Genomic DNA, 12596 nt, shown 5'->3' on the forward strand with positions numbered 1-12596 from the left:
CTTTGAATGTGAAAAGAAGGTATGTTTTTCATTGTGTTGATGTTGGTAAACCACAATATTTTGCACTTTCATAGTAATTTAACGGTATATGCTTTGTACTTGATGTTTTACTATAATTTTTTTCTTTTAATTGAGTTGTTATTGTAACTTGAGTCTTCACTCTCATAAAATTGCCCTTTCATTTGTTTTATTTATAAAGGCTGTTGACTAGTTTGATAATTTTAAATCATATCATTTTATTATATTGTGTCCCTTTTGAATAGCTTTTGTATTGAATTTTGGATTTAACAAAATATATAATTATGCAATCTGCTAATAAATATGGTTGTATTTAATTTTCAGTTATTCAGACTATAACTGCTTTTTCTTATCTAATTGCTTTAGCTAATACCTCTATTTCTGAGTAGAATTTTACTAATCATAATGATCATCTTTCTCTTATTCTTAACCTGAGCGGAAATAAGAATTTTGTTTCTGATACATAAAAAATAAAAAGAGCATTTCACTTTTTTCTTGGCAAATTAGTAATTTCAATCTCATTGATATGATGTTGGAAAATGGAAAATAAGGTGGAGTGCTCTTGTTAAAGAAACCCATGAGTTTTGTCTCAATAAATTTTATTATACACAAGAATTTATTTCTCCACATTAGAATTCATTTCAAATGGCAGAGTAAATTTAAAATATAAAATCCACAACAGTTCTAGATTTACAAATAGTAACCTATTGTAGTTGCTTTTAGGAGTATTCCATTTCTATAAGTTCTGTAACAAATTAAGGGATAGTCAAGTCCGAAGACCGAAGAACTCTACCACTCAACACTGAAGAGAAAGCAAGGCCATCAAAAATACTCAATAACATTTTTTCATTTGCAAACTATAAGTGGGAGAATTGGGAGATGGAACAAGCACGTGGGTTTTTGTTCTAAAATAATAGATTAAACAGCAATAAAGCCCCTCTGATATAATAAATATAACAGCAGGATTAAAGAGTTGTTTCACCTCTTTAATAAAAAGAAATATTGTGTAGAAAAACCTGTTCAAATGTGGGTCCTCACTATTCCCTGTTTTTCTCTATTGAACCATGGGGCAAAGACATATATATTTTTTTCTTATCAGAATTTGTATCTATACCTAGGGAGAGAGATTCCATAGTTAAGTAAGAAAAGCAGGGCAAATACCAATATTGATCAAGCAAGCTTTGAACTACAAATAAGAAAAATATATATTTGACATACCATAAATATTTTTTTAAAAAATCACAATACCTTAATTCTAAAATATAGACACAATACTATAAAAACGCTTTTAGGGAAAAAGGCAATTTTTGAAATGTGCAGAGTATCATCATCCATATTGTATCATAAACAACCACAATGAAAGCAAAATTAAGTAGATGATGATATATTTGCCTGGGAAAGAAGCAATTAGAGGTTTCATATAATAAAGAAAAAAATTGGAATAAAAACTCCACAAATGTTATGAATAACAGAATGTACAATATAAAGAATAAACTGGGATCCATGGACAATAGATTCAGATAATTTTGAATACATTTGGTAGGAAATATAGTAGAATATATCAGATGGAAGATGGAAGGTAATATTTAAATTACTAAAACATCCATAAATGTTCATTTTTGTATAAAATTTTTACAGCAGTCAAGTGCTCATATGTTGCCAATTTAAATATTAAAATACAAATCTACTCTCCTGTTGTTCCTGAGTGGTATCAAGTAGATTATGCTGCTACCTGACACAGTGATATACTCTAAGTATTATGTACAAGTAACATTAACCTCTAAAACTCCTCAATACAAAGAGTTTAACAGAAGATTTCATTATGTAGTAGTACTTAGAGATAATTTTTTAAATGAATGAATTCTAGAGACTTTAAAAATCTTCAAAATAGTAGTTCAATACATTTTTATAGATACTGTAGCTCACACTATTAATGTGTTCATTAAAAAAATTATTACTATCCAAAACATTCCTGAATCCCTTAGCACAACTTGCTGAGTATTTCTTGGGGCTAATAAAAAGTTAATAGTGGCTTCTTTATAACCAGGAAAATTTTATAAAACTGTAATGGATAGTCTTATCAAAGTAAATATTATTTAACTTTCCAGGTATTACAAGAAATGTACTTTTTACCAAACGAAGATGACTATTTTCTGACTCATTATTATCAGACTCTGAAATTTGAAGTTTTGATTGTTTTATCTGTAAGTCATAGATATAATGTTGAAATATATGAATTAAAGTTTAAAAAATCACTCATCTGTCCTAAGTCTGAAAACATAATATTTTAAAGATTCTTAAGCATAGCTAAGAAATAATTTACAACTGATTGTGAAAAGTAGCATGCATAATGGATAATTCTTTTTAACAGACATATCCTAAATATAATGAGTATGTACTAAAGCTATTGTTCTTTGATTACTAATTTTATTATTTGATAAATCTATTAATTATTAACATTTAAGTCCATTTATAATTTTGATAGTGGAAACACTGTACCAGTCTTTTCAGTTTTTGATAAACTAAACATCATGCGCTGTGATAGAAACACATCAATTATTGATAAACATGGTGAAAAGTTTGTCATCATCATTGAAATCATATATATATATATATTTTTGACATACTGTTTCCTTTCTTTTGGAGATATACCCAATAGTGGGATTACTAGATCATATGGTAGTTCTATTTTTCGTGTTTTGAAGAACCTCTATACTGTTTTCCATAATGGTTGTACTAATTTACATTCCCAACAGCAGTGCATAAGAGTTCCTCTTTCTCTGCATCCTTGCCAGCATTCATTTTTTTTTGCTTTTATTAACAATAGTCATACTAACTGGAATGAGGTAATATCTCAATGTTATTTTGATTTGTGGTTCTCAGATGATTAGTCATTCTGAGCTTTATAAAAATATACCGGTTGGCCATTTGTATGTCGTCTTTTGAGAAATGTCTATGCAGATCTTTTGCCCAACTTTTAATTGGATTACTTGTTTTTCTTTTTCTTTTTTTTTTTCTTTTTTTTTTGCTACTGGTCTGTTTGAGTTCCTTAAATATTCTGGATAATAACACTTGTCAGACTTATAGTTTGCAAATACTTTCTCCCATTCTATATGTTCATTTTGACATCCTGATTTCATTTTTTTAGATAGATAAGTACTCAGAAATTGAATTGCTAAAAAAGGATTGCTTAAAATGGCATATTATATATGAGAGTTCTCTTTTTAATTGTCTGAGGAATCTCAAAACTGTTTAAATACAGGCTACACCATTTTACACTCCAACTAACAGCGTGCAAAAGTTCTAGTATCTCCAGATACCTGCCAACACTTGTATTGTGGATGTTTTTGCTGTTTTGTTTTGTTTTCATAATGGTCATTTTGAGAGCTATGAGGTGATATCTCATTGCAGTATTTCTCTGATGATTTGAGAGGTTGATCATCTTTTCATATACCTGTTGACCACATGTCTTTCTTCTTTTGAGAAATGTCTTTTCAGGTTCTTTGCCCAGTTTTAATCAAGTTTTTGTTTTTGTTTTTGTTTCTTTTGTCTTTTGCTATTGAGTTGTATAAGTTTCTTATGTATTTTGGAAATTAACCTCTTATCTGATAAATGATTTGCAAATATTTTCTTTGATTCTGTAGGCTTCCTTTTTACTTTGTTGACTGTTTCCCTTACTGTGCATAAACATTTTAGTTTGATGTAGTTCCACTGGTGTATTTTTGTTTTTGTTGCCTGTGCTTATGGTGTCATACCCATAAAATTATTGTCCAAACCAATGATAAGGAGCTTTTCCCTGACTTTTTTTCTAGAAGCTTTATAGTTTTAGGTATTACATTTAAGTAACTAGTTCATTGTGAGTTAATTTTTGTGTATGGGATAAGCTAACAGTATTATTTCATTCTTTTGCACATGTAATGCCAACATTTGTTGAATAGACAATTCTTTTCCCATTGTTTATTCTTGACAACTCCGTGAAAGATCAATTGCCCATATGTTCATAAATTTATTTCTAAATTTTGTTTTTTTCCATTTGTCTGTATGTCTGTCTTTATGTCAGTACCATACTGATTTAACACTGTGCTTTTTAATATATTTTGAATTCAACAAATGTAATGTCTCCAGCTTTGCTTGTCTTTCTCAAGATTCCTTGGCTATTGGACATCTTTTGTGGTTCCATATTAATTTTAAGATTGTTTTTCCTATCTCTATACAAAAATTCCATTGGGATTTTAAGAGTGGTTTTTGAATGCAGATGTATCCATTTGTTTCTATCTTCTTTGATTTCTTTAAGAAATATTTTATAACTTTCCCTGTCAAATGTTTCACCTTATTAGTCAAATTTATTCCCATTTTACTCTCTTTGTGTCTATTGTAAATGAGATTAGGCTTTTTTTTTTTTTTTTGAATTTCTTTTTTTGAATAGTTCATCATTAGTGTAGAAAAACACCACAGGTTTCATACGTCAATTTTGCATTCTGCAGGCTTACTTAGTTTATCTATTCTACCTTTTGTTTTCATAGAGTCTTTAAAGCTTCCTATATTTAGAATCACATATAGAGAGACAGAAACACTTTGTTCTTTCGTCATGAAGTGGATGTCTTTTACTTCTTTTTCTTGCCTATTTACTCTTATAAAAGTTTTTAGTAACATTTTGAATAAAAGTAGTGAAAGTGGAAGAGTGGACATGTCTTTGCATTGTTGCTGATTTTAAAGGAAAGGTTTTAGTTTTTCTCTCTTTTGTATGATATTAACTGTGGGCTTTTTATATACTGCCTTTGATACATTTTTATCCTTTCCTTCTATGCTTAGTTTGTTGGGAGATTTTATCATGAAACATTATGACATTTTTGTCTAACAATTCTACTGTATCTATTGAGATGAACATGTAATTTTACTCTTTATGTTGTCAATGTGGTATGCCACATCATCTAATTTTTATATGGTGAACCATCCTTTTATCCTGGATATAAATTTCACTTGGTCATGTTGTAATATCATTTTAATGTGCTGTTGAATTTGGTTTGCTAGAATTTTTCAAAAATGTCTGCATCTATATTCATCTATATGTTTTTACATGCATGAAATTTAAATTAGTATCAATTTAAAGTAACTGTTGTAACTATAATATATTTTATGTAAGCCCCATGGTAATCACAAAGAAAATACATATACAAGTTGTCTCAAAGACAAAGGAATAAAAGCATATTCACGCAAGAAATCAGCAAACACAAAAGAAGAAAATAAAAGAGGAAGAAACGGACAAAACATTGTTAATAATAATAGAAAACATTTTTAAATGTCAATAGAAAATTCTTTCCTATCAGTAATACTTTAAATATGAAAAAATCAAACTAACTTTCCAATTAAAAGACATAGAGTTGCTGAATGGATAAAAACACATAACCCAACTATTGAAGGTCTATCAGAAACTCACTTTAGAATCTCATGTTGCAATCTCTAAATCTCTTATTGAAATGTGATTCTCAAGATTGGAAGTGAGGTGAAAGAGAAGAAATGGAAAAATATATTACATACAAATAGTAATAAAAAAAAGCACAAAACAGACTTGAAGAAAAAAATAAATAACTTCAAGAAACAAATAAGGAAATTATATGGTAACAATAGGGTCAATTTTACAGGAAGATAGAACAATTACAAATATATACCTAATGTCAAGGCACCAGAATATATTGAGCATTCATTGGCAGATCTGAAGGAGAAAAGACAAAAGCAATAAAACAATAGTAAAAGACTTTAATACTCCCTTTTCAATAATGGATAGGACATTTAGACAGAAAATCAATAAGGAAATAGAGCATTTAAACAGCACTCACCAGATAGACTAACAAACACGGAGATCATTCCATCCAACAACAGAGAATTCACACTCTTCTCAAATGCATACACATTATGCATCAGGGTAAATCTTATATTATGTCACAAAACAAGTCAATTAATTTGAGAAGATTAAAATTATATCCATTAATTTTTATGACCACAATGTAGTGAAACTAAAGACCAATTGCAAAAGGAAAATGGGAAAATTGAAAAATGTGGAAATACAATAACATACTGTTAAACATACAATGGATGAAAGAGAAGTAAATGGAAGGAGAAATGTGAATAAAAGTCACAATGAGCTACCAGCTCACATTAGTCATAATGGCTGTTACCAAAAAGACAAAAAATAACAGATGTTTGTGAGAAAAGGGAACGCTTATATGCTGTTGGTGGGAATGTAAATTAGTTCAGCCACTGGAAAATAAAAAAGCAGTTTTGAGATTTTTTGAAGTACTTAAAACAGGACAGTACTACCATTCGACTCAGCAATCCCATTACTGGGTATATACTCAAAGGAAAATAATTAATTCTATCAAAAAGACATATGCACTCATATTGTCACTGCAGTACTTTTCATGATAGCAAAGACCTGGAGTAAATCATGTTGTCCATTAACACAAAAAGAAAATGTGACATATATACATGATGGAATACTATGAAGCTATAAAAAAGAAAGAAATTATGTCCTTTGCAGCAACATGGATGCAGCTGGTGGCCATTATCTTAATTACTGCAGGAACAGAAAACCAAATACTGCAAGTACTTACTTATAAGTGAGAGCTAAATACTGAATACATATGGATGGGAATAAGACACTGGGGACTTCCAAAGAGGGCAGACAGTGGAACAAGGGTTGTAACACATACACCTTTTATGTGTGTATGTATCAGTCTATTTGCATCACTATGAAAGAATACCTGTAGCTAGGTAGTATGTAAAGAAAATATGTTGAATTGGCTCATGTTTCTGAAGGCTGCACAAGCATGGCTCCAGCATTTGCTTCTGGCGAGGGCCTCAGGAAACTTACAATCATGGCAGAAGACAGTGAGGGAGCAGACATGTCACATGTTGACAGCAAGAGCGAGAGAGAGAAGAGAAAGGTCCCAGAAACTTTAAAACTACCAGATCTCACATGAGTTAACTGAAGGAGAACTCACTTATCACCAAGAAGATGGTGCTAACCCATTCTTATCACCAAGAGGATGGTGCTAACCCATTCAGGAGAGATCTGCCTCCATGATCTAATCACTTCCCACCAGGCCTCACTTCCAAAATTGCGAATCACATTTCAACATGAGATTTAGAGGGGACAAACATTCAAACCATATCAGAGTATTATGCTCACTACCTGGGTGACAAGGTAATTTGTACTTCAAACCTCAGTGCAATAAAACATACCCATGTAATAAACCTGCAAACATACCCCTGAAACTACAATAAAAGTTAAATTTAAAAAAAGAAATTACAAATATCTGATATAAATAAAAATAAAAATACAACATATTCACGCTTATGGGATACAGCATAGGCAGTTGTAAGAGGGAGGTATATCATGATAAATGTTTGCATTATAAAAAGAATAAAAATCACAAATGAATAGAATAACTTCACGTCTCTGGGAAAATGATTGATAAAGATTAAAGTGGATGTAATAAAATAAGGAACAGAAGATTAATGGTAAATATCAACAAAACCATGAATTCGTTTCTTGAAAGAATAACAAATTGACAAATCTTTATTTAGACTTCCTTAAAAAGAGAGAGAAGACAAAGAAATGAAGGAGAAAATGCTAAAACAAATACCACAGAAATTAAAAAAAAAAGCATAGGATATTACTATGAACAATTATACATCACCAAATTGGATGACCTGGAAGAAATATATATTCCTAGAAGCAGATAATGTAGCAAGACCGAATCATGAAGAAATAGAAAGTTAGAACAAACTGTAACTAGTATGGAGATTGAATCATTAATCAAAAATCTTTCAGCAAAGAAAAGCCCAGGCCTGGATGGCTTTACTGGTGAATTCTATCAAACATTTAAAAAATAATTAATGCCAACCTTAACTCTTTCAAAAAAAAAAATTGAGTAGGAAAGCATACTTTCAAACTTATTTTATGAGGGCAACGATACTCTGATACCAAAGTCAGACAAGGACACCATGGGAAAAGAAAACTTCGGCTCAATAGATAAATCTGTCTTAAAATATTAATTTATAATCTGTCTATTTTATTTTTCCAATCATATAAAAAGTAATACTTTTTTTTTTTTAGACAGAGTCTCAGTTACCCTGGCTGGAGTGTGGTGGCATTATCTCAACTCACTGCAGGCTCCACCTCCCAGGTTCATATGATTCTCCTGCCTCAGCCTCCTGAATAGCTGGGACCACAGGTGCCTGCCACCAGGTCTGACAAATTATCTTATTGTCTTTTTTTAATAGAGTTGGGGTTTTGCCATGTTGGCCAAGCTGTTCTCACACTTTTGATTTCAAGTGATCTTCCCTCCTCGACCTCCCAAAGTGCTGGGGTTACAGGCATGAGCCACCACACCTGGCCAAAAATAACACTTTTTAGCATAACATTTAGTAATAATATATAAGAATGAGATAGGGAAATAATAAATTTTATGTCTCCTAAATTACATTTATTTCCAATACAGAGACAACAATGCTCTTATATCTTAATAATTACCCCACATTAATATGATGTAGAATATCTTTTCATTAAGACTGAAGTCATGATGTGAATAGTCTAATAAGACTAGAGTTAAAATTTTAAATATTCCATACTGATTTTAAAATATTTGTTAAAAATTCAAATCCTAAATTAGTGGCAGAAGCAAGCTTGGAAAATAGTAAAATGTTTTGATTCAGAGAACATTTATTTACTTTTAATATATGATGACTTCAGTGCTTCTGGTATATGCAGGATTTGGGGACATTGAAAATGTAGAAGAATTAAAAAGGATGATCAAAATACCATTTTAAGGACAATAGGGAAATGAATCAAAGTATAACACATACCCATAAAAATACTTTCAGTTGCTCACATTTTTTCTATGGTATTGTTTTTACATCTTAAAAAGAAAAAAAAATGCTTTAAATTTTTTAGTTTTTATATAGAGAAGTTTGGTGGTTTAAGGTATTTTAATTGTCATATTAAAAAGAAAATAGACACAATGACCTTACAATGCCTTCCAGCTTTATGCTTCTTTATAGCTTTAGAATAAATAAGTCTTGGTTATTGTTCCCTTACAAATAACATGTGGGAGTACGATTGCTGACATTCCATGCATAGTAATCAAGGTAATATCTATTTTATGAGAGTGCAGATCTTAATTAAGTTTGATCCAATTGGGTCACCTTAGAAGAATTATTACAAGTCAAAGTGCCAGTGTTCAAGGTTATACTACTTATAAAATGTTTCTTGTTTCATATTACTATAGTTTTCGTATTACTGTTATCAATATAATTATCTTTGCATAATAAATATTTTTTTAAATTTTATTCACATTTAGGCTGTAACTTATTTTGTTCAATCCTTGGAAAAAAACTACTTAATAGATTATCAGAAGAACATGGAATCCCATCAAAAATAAGAACACATAAACCAGTAGATGCTTTGTGATAAACTCTATCTTTTTAACCCTATGCAGGATTTGTATTGTATCACATAAGAAAATTTATGAACACATCTTAAATAGCTATTAAAATAAAGTTTATATAGTTAAGATTCATTTTGAATTTTAAATCAATAACTTACAAAAAAGACCCTATAAAAGATCTTTTAAAACTGTTCCTTGCAGTGTGTGTGTGTGTGTGTGTGAGAGAGAGGGAGAGAGAGATAAAATGGCAAATTATTCAAACCCATTTAGCAATGAAAAATAAGGTTAATTTAATGCATACACTAATTCCATGTAAGAGCTTCCATAGTCAGCTATCAGATAGAGTAGAAGCAGTAAGGAAGGAAATAAAGATAAGTAGTGCTCAGAGGGATCAACATAGGCAAATCTCAGAAAATTTTACCAAAACACCCTTCCCGAAAATGTGGGCCCCTTTAATTTTTCAAAAGAGAAGGTACAGAAACTAGAGTTAAAACTGGCAGCATAGGTCATCTAGGGCTTGCTTTATTTTAGAGGCACAGAGTAGGCAGGAACAGGTACAGAATCTCCCAAAGAAGCCATATATAAAAGACAAAGAAAATCTTTGGAAATAAATAGGACCTTTAGGTTAAAAACAATTAGCCTGAAAGAATAATATGCCCTCCACCAAAATAATTTTATTGTGAGTACTAAAAATGGGCTTTCATTATGTACACACCAAAAATCTCTTGGATAATAATAATGAACAATGAAATTAGGAAAATGGGAAACCATATTAAGCCCATTACAACAGATTATCAGGCAGCAGAGGAAATAAAATATGTTATCAATTACTTCACCTTCAATTCCAAAACCATAACAAAACAACAGGAAAGAAATAAATACAAAAGTTTAAACAGGCCAGGTGTGGTGGCTCATACCTGTAATACCAACGCTTTGGGAGGTCAAGGCAGGTGGATCATGAGGTCAAGATACTGAGACCATCCTGGACAACATGGTGAAACCCCGTCTCTACTAAAAATACAAAAATCAGCTGGGCATGGTGGTGCGCACCTGTAGTCCCAGTTATTCAGGAGGCTGAGGCAGGAGAACTGTTTGAACTTGGGAGGTGGAGGTTGCAGTGAGCTAAGATTGTGCCACTGCAGTCCAGCCTGATGACAGAACGAGACTCCATCCCCACCCCACAAAAAAGAACAAAACCAAAAAACAAGCAACTGTGTCCATGAAGGTGAGCCATCACAAAACCAAACACAAGAATTCAGTAAAAAGTTGATAAGCTGACAGTTAGAAATAAACTCTGAGATCAAAGAACACATGAAACAGGTAAAGAAAAAAACACAAAATAAAGACAATGATGTTGAAACTATAACAAAGAATAATTTTTAAAATACCACAAGGAACACTTGGATTGCAAACAAAAATCAATATCAAATAAAATAATATGAAAATAAAGAATTTTAAGTTTAAACAGAATTAATAGATGTGGAAGGCAAAAACAAAGAAATTAAAAAAAAAAAGAAAACATTCTGCAGGCATTTTTGAATCCCAATTAAGCAAATACAAAAGAAAATCTAAGAGCAATATAATGGATACATTTAGTATGGCTGTGGAAAAGTGGTGTACTCATCCATCGCTGGAGATAATGTAAATGCATTGTAGAACTGAGTTGCCTTCAGCAAACTATAGCCTGTAGACTAATCATTATTTTCGTAAACAATGATTTATTGGAAAACAGCTATTTCTACTTTGTTATATATTGGCTATGTACAGCCAAGTTTACTAGTTTCAACAAGGATCATATGCTGAAAGTCTAAATTATTTATTGGGTGGCACTTTAAGAAAAAGGTTGACAACCTCTGATTTATAATAAAATTATTAAAATGTGTATTTGTACAGGATAATTTAAACAAATTATAGCATATCTGCATAATAGAATACTATGCATCTGTTAAAAGAGTGAGGGTGCTTTTTTGTACTTTTATGAATAAACCTACATGTTTTTAATGGGCTACTATTTTGTTAAAATGAATATAGTAATTGCTACCTATTTGGTTTTATATCCATAAAGAATATGTAGAATAAAAATAGATATTCCCATAGTAACCACCTGTGGGTGTTAGAGCTTAGGTGTGGATGAGAACCTGGAAGGTAAGGAAATTGAGTTCATGTATGCCTTCTAGGACATGTGTTTGTTTTGTTACTAAAACATCAGGGATTTTGTCTAAGTTCTGCTGCTCACTTCACAGAAAGCCAATCACTGAGACCAAATCAAAAAAGCCAATCTCTTTTTTGGCAATACTTTAATCCGGAGCTGCAGCAAAGAAGATGGGAGCTCAGTCTCAAGTCCATTTCCCTGACTAAACCTAAGGGTTTATATAGCAGGGAAGAAATGTTACCATATGTAAGAAAACAAGAACTAGTGAGGGGCAAGGAAGCAATGGTGTTGAATGAGAGGTCTGCATCTGGTGCTGTGATTTGGTGAGTTTCACTTTTTTGATACAAGTTGCAGTTATTTGATACTTTTTTTGAGAGTCCTGAAAGTCCTGTTCAGAGGAAGAAATTCAAGTGAAACAAATATATTTCAAGCTTTAAGACGAGAATGGTCAATTTCTACATGTATCCAAAACAACAGTGTATGGAACTATTGGGTCAGCTTCAGCTTTTAAGCCATATACATGTAGTAGCTATACAAAGCTTTAAACACATTAAATTGGAAATATAAAGATCCCTGTGATTTTTTTCTTTACACAGAGCCTCCCTTCATTCCCCAGGCTAGAGTGCAGTGGTGCGATCACTGCTAACTGCAGCCTTGATCTCCCAAGCTCAAGCAATGCTCCCATCTCAGCCTCCCAAGTAGCTGGGACAGCAGGTGAGCACTGCCACTCTCGGCTAATATTTGCATTTTTTGTAGAGATGGAGTCTTGCCATGTTGCCCAGGCTGGTCTCCAACTCCTGTTCTCAAATGATCCACCTGCCTTGGCCTCTCACAGTGAGATTACAGGCATGAGCCACCAAACCCAGCCCTGTGATTTTCCAAAACAAAACTAAGGAATAAAATATACTATATAGTAATTAATTAGTAAATATTTATTGAAAGTCTCATCATAGTTTATTGGCAAAATGCCTATACAT

Source organism: Theropithecus gelada, chromosome 6 (genome assembly GCF_003255815.1).
Source record: "Theropithecus gelada isolate Dixy chromosome 6, Tgel_1.0, whole genome shotgun sequence".
Lineage (NCBI taxonomy): Eukaryota > Metazoa > Chordata > Mammalia > Primates > Cercopithecidae > Theropithecus > Theropithecus gelada.